The sequence below is a fragment of the Thalassophryne amazonica genome, chromosome 16, assembly GCF_902500255.1.
Source record: "Thalassophryne amazonica chromosome 16, fThaAma1.1, whole genome shotgun sequence".
NCBI lineage: Eukaryota > Metazoa > Chordata > Actinopteri > Batrachoidiformes > Batrachoididae > Thalassophryne > Thalassophryne amazonica.
In genome coordinates, this window is record NC_047118.1 from 21,240,980 (window position 1) to 21,264,250 (window position 23,271).

The following is a 23,271-nucleotide window of genomic DNA, read 5'->3' on the forward strand; positions in this document are numbered from 1 at the left end:
ATTCAATTCTATTTGCTGAAGATACTAATATTTTTTTTGGTCAGGAGAGCACTTGGTGCAGGTTTTGGGTGAGCTCACAAATGAAATTGGTAAAGTAAAAAGCTGGTTTGGCAGGAATCAGTCAATCAATCAATTAATCAATTAACCAACCAACATTTATTTATAAAACACGTCTACAAAACGTTCACCAGCCCAACACCCAAAAGTTTGGAATTCACAGACAGTTTAACACTTGTAACATAAGATCTTCGTAAATCAGATCCTAATTGTTATCATTGTGTAAGTTTTCAAATAAATGGGGCATACAATGAATTGATTAAAATTTGGAACTCTAAAACACTAGATCAATCCAAAAATCAAGTTTGTTTTGCTTATACCGTGCATCCGGAAAGTATTCACAGCGCTTCACTTTATATACATTTTGTTATGTTACAGCCTTATTCCAAATGAATAAAATTCATTTTTTTTCATAAAAATTCTACTCACAATACCCCATAATGACTGTGGGGGGGGAAAAAAAAAGTTTTTTGAGATTTTTTGAAAGATGGGGTTACATTATGGGGTATTGTGAGTGGAATTTTGAGGAAAAAAATTGTTTACTCCATTTTGGAATAAGGCTATAACATAACAAAATGTGGACACAGTGAAGCACTGAATACTTTCCAGATGCACTGTAAATGCTGCCTGAGCAAGTCTGGGCTTGTTGCAAAGAATCATGTCATGATAGGTGAAACTAAGGAGCAGGCACTGCTTATGTCTTATCAATATATATGTGGTTAAAGTTACATGTAACTTGAAATAAGCTTGTTTGACAGTTTTTAATTTTCAGAGCCAAGGTCTGGTGGTCACCAATGCCACTTGTTGCCGTTGTATGTCTTCATGACTGCTATTGTTTTGTGCATCATGCTATTATATCCATTAGATGGCAGTATTATCATAATTTCATTGTCACTGAATTGAGTCAAGTTTTACCAAATGTCAGGATGGGGACAAGACCACCTATATTGAGTCACAGTCAAGCCCAAGACCGTGAAGGACCGAGTATGAGTCAAGACTAAGACTTTGGGATTTGGGGACTTTGAGTCTTTTGAGGAGGCGAGATCACGTTGTGGCAGATACCTAAAAACACAAGTCTGTTTTCAAGATTATGAATTTAATTTGGTTTTGCATCACTCCTGTTTACAAATCTAACACAAATCACATATTTTTACTTCAAAAGAAAACTATAAGAATTATTAGTAAGAAACGTTATCATGAGCCAACTAATCCTTTGTTTGTCTGTTTGCATATTTTGAAATTTTGGGACTTGATTGATTAGATCATATTACAAATTATGTTCAAAGTGAAAAATAGACTTCTGCCACAACACGTCTAGGACCTGTTTGGAGAAAGGGACTCCAGTTACAATTTTTGAGAAACATTATTATTTCAGAAATCAAAGATTCGAACTATCATAAAAAGTCATTGTATTTCTGTTAAAGGTGTGAATATTTAGAATAATTGCCTGGATAATATAAAAATCACTTGGTAGTTTGGTTGGTTTTAAAGGCTCTATAAAAGTTATTTGATTACTTGCTATGGCATTTTAAAATAGGTTTATTGAGTCTGTTGTGTTGTGATTGATTGTGTTCTGATTCTGTTGCGCACTGCTGCTTGCATGTTTGTGTTTTTTTTTTATTCAAATTCATGGATCAACGTATACTTTGTCGTAATTATGATGGGAACATGTATAATTTTATATACATATGTATAATTTTTTTAATTTTGGTTAAAGGCGTTTACAAGCTTTTGCTTCTGCCTACACCCTTTCGGGCACATGGGTGCATTTTTAGACTATTTTATTTCTCTCTTTCTTTGTAAGTTTTTTGTTGTTCTAGACCTGTGTGTGCTGAATAAATTCCTTCATTCATTCACATTCAAAGCTGTAATTTCTGTGGGGGAGACGGGTTCAGTAACTCAGTAGCTTCTTTTTGAAATTCCTGTTGCAATTTTAGTTTTTGAGACTGGCAAAACCAAATTTAATAACAGCCAATTGTTCACTCATTTTTGGTGTTTCATGGGCCCAGCAGATTCAAGAGAGCATTGCAATATAGGATCTCCTATCATTTTGAGCACCAGTCATCACAAAGCAAATTAATTTATTAATTGTATTATTATAATTTTTAATTCATGTGCATTCTTATTCTAGATCGAGACCAAATTAAGGGCCCCTTCACACATAGTGCGAATTTGGTTGAATTGCGCATTAAGTGTGCATGAAGCATGAATCATATTCAAACACCTCGTACACCTGTTGCTACAACTACTTGCGCACACCAGTGGCTGAAAGACAGCGTGTGCGCTATGCAAGCCCATCGATTCCTGTTGCGGCAGGTGTCGAACAAATTCCAGCTGACACACACAAACATATAACACCGCTTGCATGGCACTTAGAAAATGTGTGCCCATTCGCACTCTTGGCATGACAACAGACTGCGGGCAATCACTGTCGTACTTGCAGTGAAATTTGTCTCAGCGCCGCACGAGTATGGCTTTGCTGTGTGCGCTGAACTGACCAGAGGTGTGGCCGCAGACAGAAGCGGCTGTGGGGATCTGTCATTCTGCACATCCCAACTGGACAGTACTGTGTTTGGACAGACATGGACTAACAACTGACCACTGTGATGTGTGTGTGTCTGTATGCTGTCATCACGAGGACAAAGATTCAAGCTTCTCTACTATGGAAACCACCTGGACAACTGAGAGCCTTCACAGAAAATATATCACTGTGGTGACGGGCTGCAGCAAGCGTGTGCACGGCGCGCACATGGACAGGCTGCTCAGGCCAGCTAGAAATGCCCTAGCAGACGTGGACATGAATGAGACGAGCAAACTGCTTCTCATTCATGTCATTTCATGACTGAACGTCAGTGACCATGGGTCATCTACAGAGGAACAGACGGATCATATTTGTATTGCCCGCTTGATAAGAGGGATTTAATACAATGTGATGTTTTTATACGGTGTGTTATTTTTATTTTTTAATACGTCCATGTGCTTCCTGATATGAGGCAGTTTTCAGCACCTTTTACAGGACAGTGATGGTTGTGGTTACACATGATTTATATGGTTTGCTGGGGAAAACCTGCGTTTCCATGTGCACTGAACCATTGCAGCATGTATTTTTTTGTTATTTGTTTTTCTCTCACACCAGCTGCACGATGCGTAACCTCACTGTGCAACTGGTAGCACTGTGTCCTACGTGCACAAACCATCGCACCAGCATCGTGCGCACCTGCCCGTCGGCGCAAAGTTTTGTGGTGTGCTCATACCAGCTGCTTCGACGGATGTCGCTCTGGAGTTGTACATATTCGCACTATGTGTGAAGGGGCCTTAAGATTGGGTAGAATTGCTTTCATTTTTAAGATGAGACTAAGCGAAAAGCTCCAAAGTCAAGACCAATACAGGAGTGAGTGCTACAACACTAACCAAATGTATTCTATGAAATGTTTGAAATGGTTGATTTCATGTTAGATGTTGATCTCAGTGGGACTAACCTGGTTAAATAAACGCTAAATAAATAAATAAATAAATATTTTGGAAAATATGTTCAAGGATAACAATTTAAGGCTTTAAAAGCAGCCTTTTTGATAGCTGTCTTTAAGTATGTCTGCTGTATTCTGATTAGTGACTATCAAAAGACAGAACCGTTACCCTCAGATGATCAAATTTTCCATTTGAAATATTGCGTCACTGTGTTAGTGCGCTCTTTGTTATTCATTTTGCCTACATATGAACACAGACATCTACCCAGTAATGTCAGAGTACTGTTCATTGTGATTCTTTCTTAAATAGTTCAGGGATGTTATGTTTGATTTATCAATTGTTTGAAAATTTTTACATCTTCTCGGAAAGCAGAAGTAAATTTAAAAAAAAAAGACAATCAATTCCGTTTCCTCCTGCACTTGTGATATCACAGCTGCAAATGCAGACATAACCACATAGTACTGACATTCAAAAATGCACACATTTTTTACTTTCCCAAATTCAAAATATGTATTCTTTCTATATGATTATCTAAAATAAAATTCTGTACTGTTCTAAAACACATAAGGTTTTCTTGTCAGTATTATTAAAAAAAAACAACAGCCCTGCAGCAGGTGATTTTCTTCTATGGGTTTGTTTTTATGCCAGTGTGTTAGCTGACCATTACTACATACTCAAACTCTGCCTCTGAGCTCTCTATGTTTTAAATTCAAAAGGCTAACAATTTACTGTAAACAAACATGAGAAATACCATACACTGAACAATCAAAAAGCACAAAACAAAAAACAAAACTATGTTCAAGAGCTCTCAACAATAAAGAAAGTATAATAAATGTGAGTGTCTCCACCCTCTTTGTACCCTTTTGTTCAGCCCGTTTTCTAGTAAACTAAATAAATTGGACTAAACCAGTCCTTTTGTTCCTAGGTTGCACTTATATTAGAATCCTTATTTTGTTTCCTGGGCTGACTCTTCCCCTTTACTTTATGTGCAACACCTACAGCTTCGCAATCATATCAAAATGAACACAGTCTTCTCAAATCACATTCAAAATCATAAATCCAACATGCAAAAAGGAAAGTAATACACTTCCAATTCAAGTTCAGGTTCAGATATGAGTTCATGCACTCAGTGAAAAGTTTCAGTTTGGTTCAGTTCAAAGTTAATAGTTCAACCGGTCCTTAGTTCAGCTCAGTTCAAAATTAATTACAACCCCTGGCAAAAATTATGGAATCACCGGCCTCGGATGATGTTCATTCAGTTGTTTAATTTTGTAGAAAAAAAGCAGATCACAGACATGACACAAAACTAAAGTCATTTCAAATGGCAACTTTCTGGCTTTAAGAAACACTATAAGAAATCAAGAAAAAAAAAAAAGATTGTGACAGTCAGTAACAGTTACTGTTTTAGACCAAGCAGAGGAAAAAAAATATGGAATCACTCAATTCTGAGGAATAAATTATGGAATCACCCTGTAAATTTTATTCCCCCAAATTAACACCTCCATCAAATCAGATCTGCTCGTTGACACTGACCCTATGCCATGACATTGACCCTATGTGTCTTTTTGCAAGGAATGTTTTCACAGTTTTTGCTCTATGGCAAGATGCATTATCATCTTGAAAAATGATTTAATCATCCCCAACATCCTTTCAATTGTCCAAAATATCAACGTAAACTTGTGCATTTATTGATGATGTAATGACAGCCATCTCCCCAGTGCCTTTACCTGACATGCAGCCCCATATCATCAATGACTGTGGAAATTTACATGTTCTCTTCAGGCAGTCATCTTTATAAATCTCATTGGAACGGCACCAAACAAAAGTTCCAGCATCATCACCTTGCCCAATGCAGATTCGAGATTCATCACTGAATATGACTTTCATCCAGTCATCCACAGTCCACGATTGCTTTTCCTTAGCCCATTGTAACCTTGTTTTTTTCTGTTTAGGTGTTAGTGATGGCTTTTGTTTAGCTTTTCTGTATGTAAATCCCATTTCCTTTAGGCGGTTTCTTACAGTTCGGTGACAGACGTTGACTCCAGTTTCCTCCAGTTTCCTCCCATTCGTTCCTCATTTGTTTTGTTGTGCATTTTTCGATTTTTGAGACATATTGCTTTAAGTTTTCTGTCTTGACGCTTTGATGTCTTCCTTGGTCTACCAGTATGTTTGCCTTTAACAACCTTCCCATGTTGTTTGTATTTGGTCCAGAGTTTAGACACAGCTGACTGTGAACAACCAACATCTTTTGCAACATTGCGTGATGATTTACCCTCTTTTAAGAGTTTGATAATCCTCTCCTTTGTTTCAATTGACATCTCTCGTGTTGGAGCCATGATTCATGTCAGTCCACTTGGTGCAACAGCTCTCCAAGGTGTGATCACTCCTTTTTAGATGCAGACTAACGAGCAGATCTGATATGATGCAGGTGTTAGTTTTGGGGATGAAAATTTACAGGGTGATTCCATAATTTTTTCCTCTGCTTGGTCTAAAAAAGTAACCGTTACTGACTGCCACAATCTTTTTTTCTTGATTTCTTATAGTGTTTCTTAAAGTCAGAAAGTTGCCATTTGAAATGACTTTAGTTTTGTGTCATGTCTGTGATCTGCTTTTTTTCTACAAAATTAAACAACTGAATGAACATCCTCCGAGGCCGGTGATTCCATAATTTTTGCCAGGGGTTGTAACTCCAGATACTCTCACCACCCCGGCAAGAAGTCACCATGCACAGAGACTCCCCCTCTGGTGCAATGAAGATGATGGGTTGAAGGTCTGGATCTGGCTTGCCATCTTGAATCTCGTCTGGGCACGTGCACGCCCGCACGCAGCAGATCAATCCTGGCTCCGATCGAGCTTCGAATCAGCAAGGAAAAAACCTGACCTGCGTAACAGGTCATGAACATAATAAATCTGTTTAAATCATCAAATTACACAAATAACTATTCCACAGTGAGTTGTAACATTACTGCGAGGTTTTTTCGAAAATAGCGGCGGAGCGGCCTCTTTGAAGTCACAGCACCACTTCCCGCATTAACTACTATACACATCTTTCAGAGCATTCACAGTCTTTGTAAATTCAAAATATTAACCGTGATCAGTTAATGACGGAATATCTCCTTGCAAACAGCTACGTTTTAACGTTAGCTCCTCACCAAAAAAAAAGGCACAAAACTCACCAAAACCAGTGTGGCTTAGTTTTCGTGATTCCCCGTCAGTTCCCGACCAGGTAAGTCATGTTTTTCATCCGCAAAGTCAAATTTTCACTCCTTTCCTGCTTATTAGTTGCTGCTCGTTCGTTCCGACGTGTCTTCTGCTCTCTCTCTCAGGTGCTGACTGAGCTTCACTCAGATGCCGTGTTGCAGCATCGCTAATCCCTTAAAGGGCACCGACAAATTTTGGTCATCGTACTTTTAATCTTAAACCCTAAGTCATTGTTGTATGAACATTTTCTAATTAACTGATGAATTAATTTACATGAAATGGATCATTTTATCTTTCAAACTCATTTATGGAGCTTTAAAATTATTTATTCTTCTAACTCATTCACTCAACCCATGTTTTAACATGGGTTACATGAACTAAAACTAAGTCTGTTATTGTCCCATAAAACTTTCCCCAAGCAAAGTACAAAGAGAAAAGGTGAAACCACTTTGATTGACCTCAGCCACAAGAAAAATGTTGGTGGGAATTTTTAAAAAGTGCAAATAGTAAACAACCTTTTATGACAATGTTCACAGAACACATGCAAAGAAAAGACCCATGTGTCCCACTGTGCCAACATTCCTCATTTTTTGTTGCATTTAAAGCACAGACTGTATACTGTACAATCCCTCTGTTACATCAGTTACAGGTTTTCTGAAGACTGAGTTTGAAGCTCAAGTGGGGGGTTCCATGGTGGTATGTTGGCAGTGCCTGACTCTGCCTAACTCCTGGTGAGGTGGAGCATGGGCAAGACCGGTGTGACTTGGGCAGAACCAATGAAGTACTAACACACACCCCTCTCTGAGCTAAAAAAAAAAAAAAAAAAAAAAAATCCAAGCAGAAACAGGCTAACCTTTGCTTGGGTGTTTTGTTGATGTGTTTAAATTAGATAATTCTAAAGTAGATTGTTGACTAAATCTCGCCAACACTTATCGACACAATCTCTCCCATTTGCCTAGTCTTCCCTTCTCCACTGGGAACCAAAAAAAATGGCACTTTTCGTAACTACTTCAGTGATTGCAGCTGGAAACAAAAGAGTACACCATCTTTCTGTGGGAAGTGATGCTGCGTTTGTGTTGCGCACTGGCAGGATGTCCCGGAAGTCTTCAAAACCCACAATATCATGCAGGAGTTCAAATGAGACGGCGGTGCCCCATTGCCCCGGTAACAGTGGAGACAACCTCAAGAAACTCTCAGTGCAACTGAAATTTAAGTCAACAGAAATACTGGAGCACTGGTTTCTTTGATGTCCATTTATGCAACTATATCTCAGATATTTGTAATAAAAGGTTCAGAAAGGGCAAACATTGTTGAGTCCACATGGCTCACGCACTCTAGATTATCACTCAAAGCCATAACCCCAATTATTCATAATTTTAAGGCTTAACATGATGAGTTCTTTAAAAATTTAAAAATTGGTGGAATTTTACTGACACTTTCATGCACTGTAATAACTTGTGCAGGAGGTATTTTTCAAAGCTAGTAATGAATGTTACAAAATATTGTGTAATTGTAGCAGGAATACAGACTCAAGGCTGAATAAATATCTGTATTCCAAAATACTGGGAAAAACTTGAGCATAAATTAATAAAAGTATTAGCGAGGAATGGAATATATTTCCATTTATATAACAGCTGAATAGATGCTTGTCATTTGATTGGTGGTTTGTATATCACATGATATTGATCATTCATCCTCTTTGCCATTGTGCTCCATAGCGTGCAATTTTGGTTCCATTAATGTGCAATTTTGGTTCCATTAATGTGCAAATTTGGTTCCATATGATATGTACCATTGCGCGCGCGCGTGCGCACACACACACACACACGCACACAAGCGGCTACGGCACTTAGCAACTTATTGACGCTGCTCATTCTTTTAACACATAAGAAAAAACAAATGTACTAGCTGTAATTCATCTGGGACATCTTTAGATGAAGTGGGACCACTGTCGACTGAGGAGCTCAACAAATTTCTGTTGCAAAGTTTCACTGGACTGAGAAAAGCAGACAGCAGTGTACACAAAAATGTTCTTGATCTATCTGACTGTGTTTCCAAGTTGACTGAGAAGAATTTGGAGTTCTTTTTAAAATTTGTGTTTGAGTGTTTGAAACCTGTTGGCATCAAAGGACCAGTGATGCACACCAAAACCCAAGTCCCTTTTCACTTGTTTTTAAATTAATAAAATGTCAATTTTTTTGCCGTTCTATAAAAATAATGAATGTCTTTTCATTCGTTCAATGGTAAGAATGTTTCATGAGGCCAAAGAGGAAATGTTACGTTCAACGTGGCTTCACCTCGCCATTTCCTACGCCTGCTTACTCCAATTGACGTCATGGTGGACTGGAGCCTATCCCAGCAGTCATAGGGTGTGAGGCAGGGTACGCCCTGGACTGGACGCCAGTCTATCACAGGGCCACATATAGACAAACACATTCACACCCGCACACACACCTACATATAATTTAAAGTTTCCAGTTCACCTAATCTGCCTGTGTTTGGATGTGGGAGGAAGCCGGAGCACCCAGAGGGAACCCATGCAAACATGGGAGAACATGCAAACTACACACAGAAAGCTGCCAAATGGGAAGTGATCCAATGACCTTCTTGCTATGAGGGAACAGTGCTAACCACTAATCCACCATGCTGCCCTAGAATATATTTGGATAAGAAGAGTTTCACATTTAAAAAATTATCACAACGTACGTATTTAAATAGCGTCATGAATGATTTACTAGAACGTGGAAGGAAGAAATTAATAATAAATTATAGCATTTTCATTTTTATGTTTTTATTTTTTATTTCATTTTTACAAACATCTTAAGTACACTTGATAAGTCACAATCACTGAAGTTCGGCAAGATCTGTTTTATTTGTTTGGTTTGTTGCAATGTGGGCAGCTGGAAGCTTCATGCTTTGGCTACTTTGCTGTCAGTATAATGCTAATCATACAGAAATATGGAACATTATGAAATGCAAGAATTAAATATTAAGTAGAATATCACCTGGGTAGAACACAAATACAATATTTGCTCATATCTTGTGGCAGCTGGTGTCATTTGCACACTCATGTTTGCTTCCTATTGTTATGATTGAGCAGTATCTTAGAGAAGTGCATTTCCACTGAAAGAACACCAAAATAAAAAATAAGCTACATATCTATACACACAAGTGGGAAATTACTAAGAATGTATACAGAATGTTCAAATACAGCAAAATTGACCAAACGTCTAAAATTCCCCAAACAAGCACTTTCAGCACTTTCAGCACTTTCAGCACTTTCATCACATCGATGTCTGCTAGTCATGTAATGACTTTATAACGTGAGTCACAAAATCATGGGATATCACAATTAAAAGTATTTCACCCATATTGGCCTCTTTTCATTGGCCTCCTGTTAATTCTAGAATAGAATTTAAAATTGTTCTTCTTACTTATAAGGTTTTGAATAATCAGGTCCCATCTTATCTTAGGGACCTCATAGTACCATATCACCCCAATAGAGCGCTTCGCTCTCAGACTGCAGGCTTACTTGTAGTTCCTAGGGTTTGTAAGAGTAGAATGGGAGGCAGAGCCTTCAGCTTTCAGGCTCCTCTCCTGTGGAACCAGCTCCCAGTTCGGATCAGGGAGACAGACACCCTCTCTACTTTTAAGATTAGGCTTAAAACTTTCCTTTTTGCTAAAGCTTATAGTTAGGGCTGGATCAGGTGACCCTGAACCATCCCTTAGATATGCTGCTATAGACTTAGACTGCTGGGGGGTTCCCATGATGCACTGAGTGTTTCTTGCTCTTTTTGCTCTGTATGCACCAATCTGCATTTAATCATTAGTGATTGATCTCTGCTCCCCTCCACAGCATGTCTTTTTCCTGATTCTCTCCCCTCAGCCCCAACCAGTCCCAGCAGAAGACTGTCCCTCCCTGAGCCTGGTTCTGCTGGAGGTTTCTTCCTGTCAAAAGGGAGTTTTTCCTTACCACTGTCGCCAAGTGCTTGCTCATAGGGGGTCATTTTGACCGTTGGGGTTTTTCTGTAATGATTGTATGGCTTTTGCCTTACAATATAAAGCGCCTTGGGGCAACTGTTTGTTGTGATTTGGTGCTATATAAATAAAATTGATTTGATTTGATTTGAAAAGTTATAACTCATTTCATACACCAAACATTACATCCATGTTATTCATATTATTTGACATTTTATGGTTTTATGCCAAATTTGTGGTATGTTTTGATGGAAAACACCATTTTGTTTTCTCTCTCTCTCTCTCTCTCTCTCTCTCTCTCTCTCTCTCTCTCTCTCTCTCTCTTTCTTTCACACACATTCAAATGTTATATTACTTAAAGTGCTAATACACTGAGTTTGGAATATGCCATCATACATGCTAAGATGGCTAATGAGGTTGCTAGCCAGAAAAAAGCAAATAGTTATATCAACAAAGTGTATGATGTGATCTACTATTCTCGTACAACTGACTGAAAATTATATAGACCTGTTTTTAGAACAGTTTATAATACAGCAGAGCAGAATATAATTTTAAAATATATATATATATACATTGCACATATGTATGAATGGTGCTACATAGCATGGAGAGCAGCTGACGTAGCTAGCTAGCGTGGAGGTGGCTAAATGTTAGATATGTCCTGTAGCCAACTTTGTCTACCAGCCAGAGTTAAAAGACAGGATACAAAATAACACATTTTAGCATTTGTTAAAAAAAAAAAAAAAAAAAAGGAATATGATATGACACATGCACCAAAGGCCAAGCACATTCACACTGTTTATTATAAATGAGGAACTGAATAAGTTCCTTTGGAATGATTTCATGACTGGGTTTTTTTGAAATATGACTTTTCGCCCTTAATAGTTGTTGTTCCTGCTTTTGGGGTGAGCCACGACATTTAGGCACATAGGGCCAGCCCCGGTAGCGTGGTGATAATCTGGGTCTTCTGTGTTTACCTTCAGCAACATACAGGGGAAAGTACCACAGACTCCTCTTTGTTTTTAGGTTCTCATGGCAAGGCAGATCTCAAAAAGTCAGACATCAAAACATCCTCATCACATGTACACGCTGAGCTCAGGAAGCTAACACGCACACGGTGCTCAGCAGAGGAAACTCAGGACCCAAACAGACGTCACATCTTCTCATCACTCTAATCTTCACCGGGCTCAGGCTGTTCTGACTTGCAGCCGCCGGGAGTGACGATGCCACAGCCGGCCCAGCATTCCTTGACCCACATCCTCCTGCTGTGGGTCACCATCCTCTCCATTAGCCACATGGTGTTCATCACCCTCTTCTTCACAGCTGAGCAGCGGGAATCGGTGAGGTTTGGTCAAATGGATGTATTTGAGTGGAAAATTCAGTCAGTCCTGATGATGTGCACAGCCTGTTTAGACCGTAGTCAAAGCAGAATCGACGAGCGTCACTGTTGGTGTGTTACAAACACCTGTGCAGTGCACCTGCGATTTCTTGTGGTTTTGGTAGTAGCACAGCTGGTGAGAGAGAGAGAGCGTGTTGTCTTCAGCTGTCAAGACTCCAAACGGGGAAGTTTTTTATCTAAAGCTCAGACAGAAATGACTGATCCATACACGTACTGCAACAGTAGACTAATAATTCTGTATTAAATATACTGCACACCTGAGATTGTTCAAATCAATTTTGACTTCTGTTTTCTTCACATGTCTCAGAACAGAAGTGTTGTGGTACCTAACTGTGTGAATGCCACTCCGGTAAGCTGACAGCAGTTTGCATTTTGCCTTGATTTACACTCTGGTTGCTTTCAGTCTGAATATCCATGTTTTTGGTCAGTTGAATTCTGTTGATGTTGATACTTTTTTGATGTATGAGAACAAATCACGCTATGGTTGGCACAGAAATTCCCCAGATCTGTCACCTGTCATTCTGTGTTTGTAAGTGTAACTCACCTTAAAAAACACACACACACATACTCCTCACTTCTTGGAGGAAGCACAACAACGTCATTACTGCATTCGGGGAAATGCCACTAAAGCACCATGATTTCTCTTCATTTATTGCCTGCAGACTGCACTGCACATGAGTTCTTCTGTAGATCAGAGTGTTGTAGTCTCATTTCTTTGTTCAAACGCACGCATGCACACACACAAATTTTTGCATTCATGGCTTGTGTTAATATTTTTCTGTAAAATGAATGCATTTCTTTCTCTTAAACAGTCCCAAGTAGTGGCCAGACCTCCTTTGGGCAAAGGCAAGGTGCTCAACTTTAAGTACCATTCAGGTAAGATCGTGTTTGCCAAATCATCTCTGTGCTCAGAATGACTGGTGAAGACGTTGTTACAAACAAGTTACGTCCTTGTTTCCATGCTTGTGAATTATAGACAAAGACGGCATGAAAAGTCACATATTTGTTTAACATTGTGACTAAAAAAAAGCAGTGATTTTTGTATTTTCTTTGAATTCTATTTCATTGCAGACAGTATAAAGCCAAGATATTTCATGTTTTGTGTAGTTAATTAATTTCATTTGTTGATATACAGCCATTCCTGTATTTCAGGCCTGCAAAACATGCCAAAAAAAGTTGTGACAGGGGCCACTTAGAGCTAGCAATGAGGTAAAAATAACTAACTAAATATACTCAACAAAAATATAAACGCAACACTTTTGGTTTTGCTCCCATTTTGTATGAGATGAACTCAAAGATCTAAAACTTTTTCCACATACACAATATCACCATTTCCCTCAAATATTGTTCACAAACCAGTCGAAATCTGTGATAGTGAGCACTTCTCCTTTGCTGAGATAATCCATCCCACCTCACAGGTGTGCCATACGAAGATGCTGATTAGACACCATGATTAGTGCACAGGTGTGCCTTAGACTGCCCACAATAAAAGGCCACTCTGAAAGGTGCAGTTTTGTTTTACTGGGGGGGGATACCAGTCAGTATCTGGTGGGACCACCATTTGCCTCATGCAGTGCAACACATCTCCTTCGCATCATCCGTGAAGAGAACACCTCTCCAACGTGCCAAACGCCAGCAAATGTGAGCATTTGCCCACTCAAGTCGGTTACGACGACGAACTGGAGTCAGGTCGAGACCCCGATGAGGACGACGAGCATGCAGATGAGCTTCCCTGAGATGGTTTCTGACAGTTTGTGCAGAAATTCTTTGGTTATGCAAACCGATTGTTCCAGCAGCTGTCCGAGTGGCTGGTCTCAGACAATCTTGGAGGTGAACATGCTGGATGTGGAGGTCCTGGGCTGGTGTGGTTACACGTGGTCTGCAGTTGTGAGGCTGGTTGGATGTACTGCCAAATTCTCTGAAACGCCTTTGGAGACGGCTTATGGTAGAGAAATGAACATTCAATACACGAGCAACAGCTCTGGTTGACATTCCTGCTGTCAGCATGCCAATTGCACGCTCCCTCAAATCTTGCGACATCTGTGGCATTGTGCTGTGTGACAAACTGCACCTTTCAGAGTGGCCTTTTATTGTGGGCAGTCTAAGGCACACCTGTGCACTAATCATGGTGTCTAATCAGCATCTTGATATGGCACACCTGTGAGGTGGGATGGATTATCTCAGCAAAGGAGAAGTGCTCACTATCACAGATTTAAACTGGTTTGTGAACAATATTTGAGGGAAATGGTGATATTGTGTATGTGGAAAAAGTTTTAGATCTTTGAGTTCATCTCATACAAAATGGGAGCAAAACCAAAAGTGTTGCGTTTATATTTTTGTTGAGTGTAAATAATGTTGTTATTGCAAAGAAGTGATGTCAATAGGAAACTGTAATCATGATTTAATACAAAAGCAGTATCCATGAAAGGCTGAGTCTGAGAAGCAAATATGGGCAAACAAAAATCTCAGGTTTGGCGACAAGCCAATGTTTGTTGGCAACAAACTAAAAAACAGTGTTCCTCAAAGAAACACTGGAAGGGATTTGCATATTTATCAACCTACGGTGCATAATATTACAAAATAGCTCAAGGAATATGAAGGATTTTTTTTTTTCCCTAAAAGGCAAAGGCACAGGGGTAAGCTGAACACCTGTGATCGCTGATCCCTCAGATGGTACTGCATCAAGAACATTCATTCATCAATACCTGATATAACCACATGGGCAAGGGATTACTGTGTGAAGAGATGCATTCACAAACACTACTTAAAATTTTCTGTTAAAGAAAGAAGCCTAATGTTATATTTGTCCAGCAATAGCATCAAAGTCTGTGGGCTCAGCGACATCTGGGTTGGTGCATCACACATTGGAAACATGTATTAGGGTCAGAAGATTGTTTGGAAAAAATTGATGCCATGTGCTGTGGAGCCAAGATGAAAAAGACCATCCAGACTGTTATCAGCAACAAGTCCAAAAGCCAGGGTCTGTCATGGGATGGCAATGTGACAGTGCCCTTGGCAAAGATAATTTAGACTTCTGTGATGGCAGCAATAATACAGAACACTACAATGAGATTTTAGAGCAACATATATTGCGTTTAAGACAACATCTCTTCCAGGGACAGCCATGCTTTTATTTAACAAGACAATGCAAACGCAGATCCTGCACACATTACAAAGGCATGGCTTCAGAAGAAGCGGTTATGGGGACTAAATGAAGCTGCCTGTAGTCCAAACCTGTCCCCAAGAGAGTATGTGGAGTATTTTGAAACAAAAAAACAATGATGACCCTGTATCGTTGCATAATGCAAGACATGTTTGCAGGACAAATGGGACAAAATAACACCTGAAATGCTTCATTGTTTCATGTCCTCAATGCCAAAAGTGTTGTGAGAAGGAATAGCAACATTACAAACTGGTAAATGCTTTAGCGTCCCAAATTTTTAGAGAAGCATTACAGGCCTTGAATGCAAGAATGGGTGTATATTAACAAATGAAATGCATTTGAGCACAAAAAAAAAGCATGAAACATCGTGGATTCATACTGTGTACAATGAAATAGAAGTAGAAGTAAATATAAGAATCACTGTTATTGGTTGTTTTTCCATACAGTCAAAACTTTCCTTCAAACAGTCAAACTGAATCCTCTTCAGTGTAAACTGTCAGATTGTAGGGTGATGATGTTTCTGCCCTGAAATGCTTATATTTCATTTTGCCTCTATAATAATTAATAGTAATCTATATGAATATAATAATTTACTGTCTGAAATATACCCAAAAACATAACTAGTCCCAGATCTCCAATAAGAGATCCTTGATCTCATCACCAAGTACACTGTCTCTATATCATTATGTAATATGTACTAACCAGTTCCTTTTTTATTATTATTATTATTATTATTATTATTATTTTTCAATTGTTCATTGCAGAGCAGAATTAGTATTATAACCTTTCTGGTTTTGGGCTCCACCTTAAAATGGCCATTCCTGAACTGGTTAGAACCAAATAAAATATTAGTTAATAATGTTTTTGTTCCTGTAGTGATCTATGAAATGCTTCTGGTTTTTATTTTCTTCCTTGAAAGCCAAAGCCATAGTATTCATATAAGATGTTTTAAAATATCATCATTTAACAAGTGAAATTAAAGGAAATCAAATCAAATCAAATAAATTTCATTTATATAGCGCCAAATCACAACAAACAGTTGCCCCAAGGCTCTTCATATTGCAAGGCAAAGCCATACAATAATTACAGAAAAATCCCAACTGTCAAAACGACCCCCTGTGAGCAAGCACTTGGCGACAGTGGGAAGGAAAAACTCCCTTTTAACAGGAAGAAACCTCCAGCAGAACCAGGCTCAGGGAGGGGCAGTCTTCTGCTGGGACTGGTTGGGGCTGAGGGAGAGAACCAGGAAAAAGACATGCTGTGGAGGGGAGCAGAGATCAATCACTAATGATTAAATGCAGAGTGGTGCATACAGAGCAAAAAGAGAAAGAAACACTCAGTGCATCATGGGAACCCCCCAGCAGTCTAAGTCTATAGCAGCATAACTAAGGGATGGTTCAGGGTCACCTGATCCAGCCCTAACTATAAGCTTTAGCAAAAAGGAAAGTTTTAAGCCTAATCTTAAAAGTAGAGAGGGTGTCTGTCTCCCTGATCCGAATTGGGAGCTGGTTCCACAGGAGAGGAGCCTGAAAGCTGAAGGCTTTGCTTCCCATTCTACTCTTACAAACCCTAGGAACTACAAGTAAGCCTGCAGTCTGAGAGTGAAGTGCTCTATTGGGGTGATATGGTACTATGAGGTCCCTAAGATAAAATGGGACCTGATTATTGAAAACCTTATAAGTAAGAAGAAGAATTTTAAATTCTATTCTAGAATTAACAGGAAGCCAATGAAGAGATGCCAATATGGGTGAGATATGCTCTCTCCTTCTAGTCCCTGTCAGTACTCTAGCTGCAGTATTTTGAATTAACTGAAGGCTTTTCAGGGAACCTTTAGGACAACCTGATAATAATGAATTACAATAGTCCAGCCTAGAGGAAATAAATGCATGAATTAGTTTTTCAGCATCACTCTGAGACAAGACCTTTCTAATTTTAGAGATATTGCGCAAATGCAAAAAAGCAGTCCTACATATTTGTTTAATATGTGCACTGAATGACATATCCTGATCAAAAATGACTCCAAGATTTCTCACAGTATTACTAGAGGTCAGGGTAATGCCATCCAGAGTAAGGATCTGGTTAGACACCATGTTTCTAAGATTTGTGGGGCCAAGTACAATAACTTCAGTTTTATCTGAGTTTAAAAGCAGGAAATTAGAGGTCATCCATGTCTTTATGTCTGTAAGACAATCCTGCAGTTTAGCTAATTGGTGTGTGTCCTCTGGCTTCATGGATAGATAAACGCTGAGTATCATCTGTGTAACAATGAAAATTTAAGCAATGCTGTCTAATAATACTGCCTAAGGGAAGCATGTATAAAGTGAATAAAATTGGTCCTAGCACAGAACCTTGTGGAACTCCATAATTAACCTTAGTCTGTGAAGAAGATTCCCCATTTACATGAACAAATTGTAATCTATTAGATAAATATGATTCAAACCACCGCAGCGCAGTGCCTTTAATACCTATGGCATGCTCTAATCTCTGTAATAAAATTTTATGGTCAACAGTATCAAAAGCAGCACTGAGGTCTAACAGAACAAGCACAGAGATGAGTCCACTGTCTGAGGCCATAAGAAGATCATTTGTAACCTTCAATAATGCTGTTTCTGTACTATGATGAATTCTAAACCCTGACTGAAACTCTTCAAATAGACCATTCCTCTGCAGATGATCAGTTAGCTGTTTTACAACTACCCTTTCAAGAATTTTTGTGAGAAAAGGAAGGTTGGAGATTGGCCTATAATTAGCTAAGATAGCTGGGTCAAGTAATGGGTTTTTAAGTAATGGTTTAATTACTGCCACCTTAAAAGCCTGTGGTACATAGCCAACTAATAAAGACAGACTGATCATATTTAAGATCGAAGCATTAATTAATGGTAGGGCTTCCTTGAGCAGCCTGGTAGGAATGGGGTCTAATAGACATGTTGATGGTTTGGAGGAAGTAACTAATGAAAATAAGTCAGACAGAACAATCGGAGAGAAAGAGTCTAACCAAATACCGGCGTCACTGAAAGCAGCCAAAGAGAACGATACGTCTTTGAGATGGTTATGAGTAATTTTTTCTCTAATAGTTAAAATTTTATTAGCAAAGAAAGTCATGAAGTCATTACTAGTTAAAGTTAAAGGAATACTCGGCTCAATAGAGCTCTACTTTGTCAGCCTGGCTACAATGCTGGAAAAAAACCTGGGGTTGTTCTTATTTTCTTCAATTAGTGATAAGTAGTAAGATGTCCTAGCTTTACGGAGGGCTTTTTTATAGAGCAACAGGCTAAGTGAAGATCTTCTAAATTAGTGAGACGCCATTTCCTCTCCAACTTACGGGTTATCTGCTTTAAGCTGCGCGTTTGTGAGTTATACCATGGAGTCAGGCACTTCTGATTTAAGGCTCTCTTTTTTAGAGGAGCTACAGCATCCAAAGTTGTCCTCAATGAGGATATAAAACTATTGACAAGATAATCTATCTCACTCACAGAGTTTAGGTAGCTACTCTGCCCTGTGTTGGTATATGGCATTGGAGAACATAAAGAAGGAATCATATCCTTAAACCTAGTTACAGCGCTTTCTGAAAGACTTCTACTGTAATGAAACTTATTCCCCACTACTGGGTAGTCCATCAGAGTAAATGTAAATGTTATTAAGAAATGATCAGACAGAAGGGGGTTTTCAGGGAATACTGTTAAGTCTTCAATTTCCATACCATAAGTCAGAACAAGATCTAAGGTATGATTAAAGTGGTGGGTGGACTCATTTACATTTTGAGCAAAGCCAATCGAGTCTAACAATAGATTAAATGCAGTGTTGAGGCTGTCATTTTCAGCATCTGTGTGGATGTTAAAATCGCCCACTATAATTATCTTATCTGAGCTAAGCACTAAGTCAGACAAAAGGTCCAAAAATTCACAGAGAAACTCACAGTAACGACCAGGTGGACGATAGATAATAACAAATAAAACTGGTTTTTGGGACTTCCAATTTGGATGGACAAGACTAAGAGACAAGCTTTCAAATGAATTAAAGCTCTGTCTGGGTTTTTGATTAATTAATAAGCTGGAATGGAAGACTGCTGCTAATCCTCCGCCTCGGCCCGTGCTACGAGCATTCTGGCAGTTAGTGTGACTCGGGGGTGTTGACTCATTTAAACTAACATATTCATCCTGCTGTAACCAGGTTTCTGTAAGGCAGAATAAATCAATATGTTGATCCATTATTATATCATTTACTAACAGGGACTTAGAAGAGAGAGATCTAATGTTTAATAGACCACATTTAACTGTTTTATTCTGTGGTGCAGTTGAAGGTGCTATATTATTTTTTCTTTTTGAATTTTTATGCTTAAATAGATTTTTACTGGTTATTGGTGGTCTGGGAGCAGGCACCGTATCTACGGGGATAGGGTAATGAGGGGATGGCAGGGGGAGAGAAGCTGCAGAGAGGTGTGTAAGACTACAACTGCTTCCTGGTCCCAACCCTGGATACTCACGGTTTGGAGGATTTAAGAAAATTGGCCAGATTTCTAGAAATGAGAGCTGCTCCATCCAAAGTGGGATGGATGCCGTCTCTCCTAACAAGACCAGGTTTTCCCCAGAAGCTTTGCCAATTATCTGTAAATGTTGTAAACTATTGTGACTCATCCTGGTCAAGTTTGCAAAACCTACAATTAGCAATGAATGGCAGCAACTGTGTTAGCGCAACTCATTAAATGTTACAACTATATGTTATTACCCTGCCCTGAAATGTTTTTAACATTTGGCTCGTCTCTGACCCACACAGTCAACACGACGATTGAATGGAAATCAAGGAATGAAGAGCCTAACCTGATATCCCAAGCAAATGGAGAGCTGGCGATCATTAAAGATGGAGATTATTTCCTGTGTCTTCAGATCACGCTTTCACAAAATGATTGTCAGAGATCCCAGCATAACGTGAGCCTGAAGAAGGATGAAAAGATTCTCCTGGAGCGCCCGATGAATCGCAACACATGCAGCACAGGTTTTATGGGCAAAGCAGTGTCGCTGCAGGGTAACAACAGGGTGAAGGTAACAATCGAGCCGCAGGTCAACAACATCAACTCTTCTGAGGCTGCCACCTACCTGGATATCATCTACCTCTTCTAGTCTTAGATGCAGCTCCGAAGCAATAAACTGTTCCGAATCCTTGGTGTGTTACACCCAGCCCCATCCAAACTCTGAGACCCCCGAATCGATGACACCCCCCAAACAGCACCACCTGTGTTTAAACAACAAAGACAGACAAACAGGATCAGTGAATCGCCTTCCTTCAGACTGAGATTTGACTGCTACAGAGAATCCAGCTGAATTTTATTGTTATCTGTCTTATCTGCTGGGTGGGTTGAAAAAAAAAATCCCTTAAAATCCACCCCAAAACAGAATTTCATTGATTTCAAGTTGATGTCACTACAAATCTGTTTTCTGGGTGTTCATTTTAAAGGGGAGTAATACCTTCACACTGAGCTGCACAATATGACAAAAGTGAGTTTTGAGTTCAGCCGAGTGTTTGTTCAGGCTATCACCAAAAGCACACATCATGTTGACACACCACCACAGACACACTGGGCTTGAACATGTCACTAAATAGTTGCTCAAGTAATCTGCACCCAATTACTGTTACAACCATAATCGGCAGCTCACTAACACCAGTTGATTATCAAGCTGGCACTATGGCAGACAAAACAAGTTAAACATTGAACGAATCCTTTTCCTCATGTGACCGTTTCACAGCACACATTCACTTTGGATTTTTCTTGTGTGCATACGCATTTTGTTTTGGGTTTTTTTTTCTGCTGCCGTGTTCCCGACAGCACCTACTTGAAAGCACCTCGCGTAGAACGTTTTAATATATAAACTTACAAATATAATGGAGCGGCGCGAGCTCAGTTGGTAGAGCAGGTTGTCCTATGACCGAAGGGACGTCAGTTCAAATCCAGGCTCACCAACCATTCAAATGTCTGCATATTGCCATTGTATTCACAATTTTGTTGAACTCCTAGAGGTCCCAGTTCATGTCTGTGTTGTGGCCGGAATGTCACATTCTCATTTTTGTCTCCAATCAGTCACAATAGATCACAAATAGGTCACCAATGCCTCACAACATTGTCTCACATTTTGTGCACTTTTCTGACTCATGCAAAAGTAAATTGAGAAGAATTCGAGACAGGTTGAGACGCCTACAATGGCTCTGTGACAATTCTGAGAGAAAATTTGTCACGCAAATGTTTTGAACATTTTCAAAATTTCTGCGATACTAGAGCGAGGCCCTGTGACTCACACAAGGAAACTGAAACCTCCATGAATGTTTTGAGACATTTTGGAAAATCCCTGGCAAATGGCAGTTGCAATTTGTCGCCAACGGTCGCAGCCTGGTGACATACTGGCTTAAGTTCATGGAGACTCACCATCAATGTTGTCCTTTTCCATCATTTGAATAGTTCAGAGTTTGAGTCACAGAGCTCCCTGTGGAGCTCCAGTCGTATAAGAGGAGAAAATGAGTTCTTGAAACCGGACAGCAGTCATGTGACTTTTTTCAGTCAGAGCAATGGTTTTTAAAAATCTTTTTCTATTTTTCAAAAGATTAATTTAATATTTACATTGTTTTGTCTGCCATGGTGCCAGCTTGTTAGATAATTAACACTAGTGAGTTGTTGGTTGTCATAATAACACTAATCAGGGTGGACATTATTTTAGCAGCTGTTTAGTGATGTGCAAGACCAATGTGCTGGATGTGGCGCATCAGCATGATGCATCATAGTAACACACTTTCGGTAATAGCTATTTGTCTGTAATAATGTGTGAATCAGATATTTATGAGTAGTTGTCATTTCTTCTCATGAAGCTTTTTGCTTGGTTTGCTTTTTTTTTCTTTCAGAAAGCAGAAAACCACTGGGGATTAAAGTCAGTTCTTACATGATTGATATTTTATTTTCTTGTTGGAATTTTGTCACATTTTTCATGACATCATCCATTTGTTAAGTCCAAGACTGAAATTATTCCAAGCTGCCGGTGGCAATGTGGCCACATGGCACAGTTGCTATTTGTTGATTTATTTCTTAACATGTTTTGGACCAATATTTATGCTTTATTTATTAATATTTTTTAATCTTAAATTGTCATAGATATGCACTGCCTTTAAAATAGTTCCATCAACAGGTCAGCCAGTAATGTATGTCACTATGTGACTCATCTTATGATGCAAAATGGAAGAAGAAAATAATGAATGAGTAACTGGAATGTATGTACAGTATTTTTTGATGATTGTGTAATAATGAGCTGTATAACTAAAATGATAAATATTTTTGTGCTAACATGGCATTCTTATTGTTTTATTCTCTTGTTAAAGTGCCAGTATTATGAAGAAATGGTAACATCCCAGTTGGCCAACTGCCATTTTGCCTACTCAGAAATTCTCATTTCATAGCAGCATATATTCCCAGTTGGCCTACTCTCAATTGGTCTATTCTCATTTTGTCTACCTGCTATATTTCATTTATTCACATTATGTCTACCCTAAGTTATAGACCAAATAACTCCATCTCCACACTGGTGGCCTGCCTGTGAAGTGGCAACGCATGGACAAGAGAATAAAGTGTCTGCAAGCCACGTTCGTTGAAGGGAAGCTCAGTATTGATGACTTTATAGAATCTGTGTCTCCTTTGTGTGGCATATAAATTGTCGATGTCTGTGAAGAAACACAGCCACACAATGCAAGAGAGGATGGTACTCCTTATCATTTGCTTGGACAAATATTCTTATTTGGCATAAAAGGAAACATTTTCAGTGGAAATGTACATTTTTTCACAGATAAATTGAGTATGTAAAAATGGTAACACTATGAAAACTATTTGGTAATTTTTATGTTACTTTTATGAATATCAGATATATATTGTTTGTGATTATTTTTATTGTAAATAAACCTTATATTGTAAATAAATCTTTGACAGTTATTCCTTCAGTTGTCTTTTATATTGATATAACATGGGAATGGGCAT

General features: G+C 38.9%; 1 long non-coding RNA gene across 1 annotated transcript; it reads left to right on the forward strand.

The window, feature by feature from the left end:
• Positions 1 to 12,135: 12,135 nt before the first annotated feature.
• LOC117527830 lies at positions 12,136 to 21,828 on the forward strand. Its single transcript, XR_004565611.1, has 2 exons — positions 12,136 to 12,979; positions 20,040 to 21,828. It is a non-coding gene; the product is annotated as an uncharacterized LOC117527830 (long non-coding RNA).
• Positions 21,829 to 23,271: the final 1,443 nt, after the last annotated feature.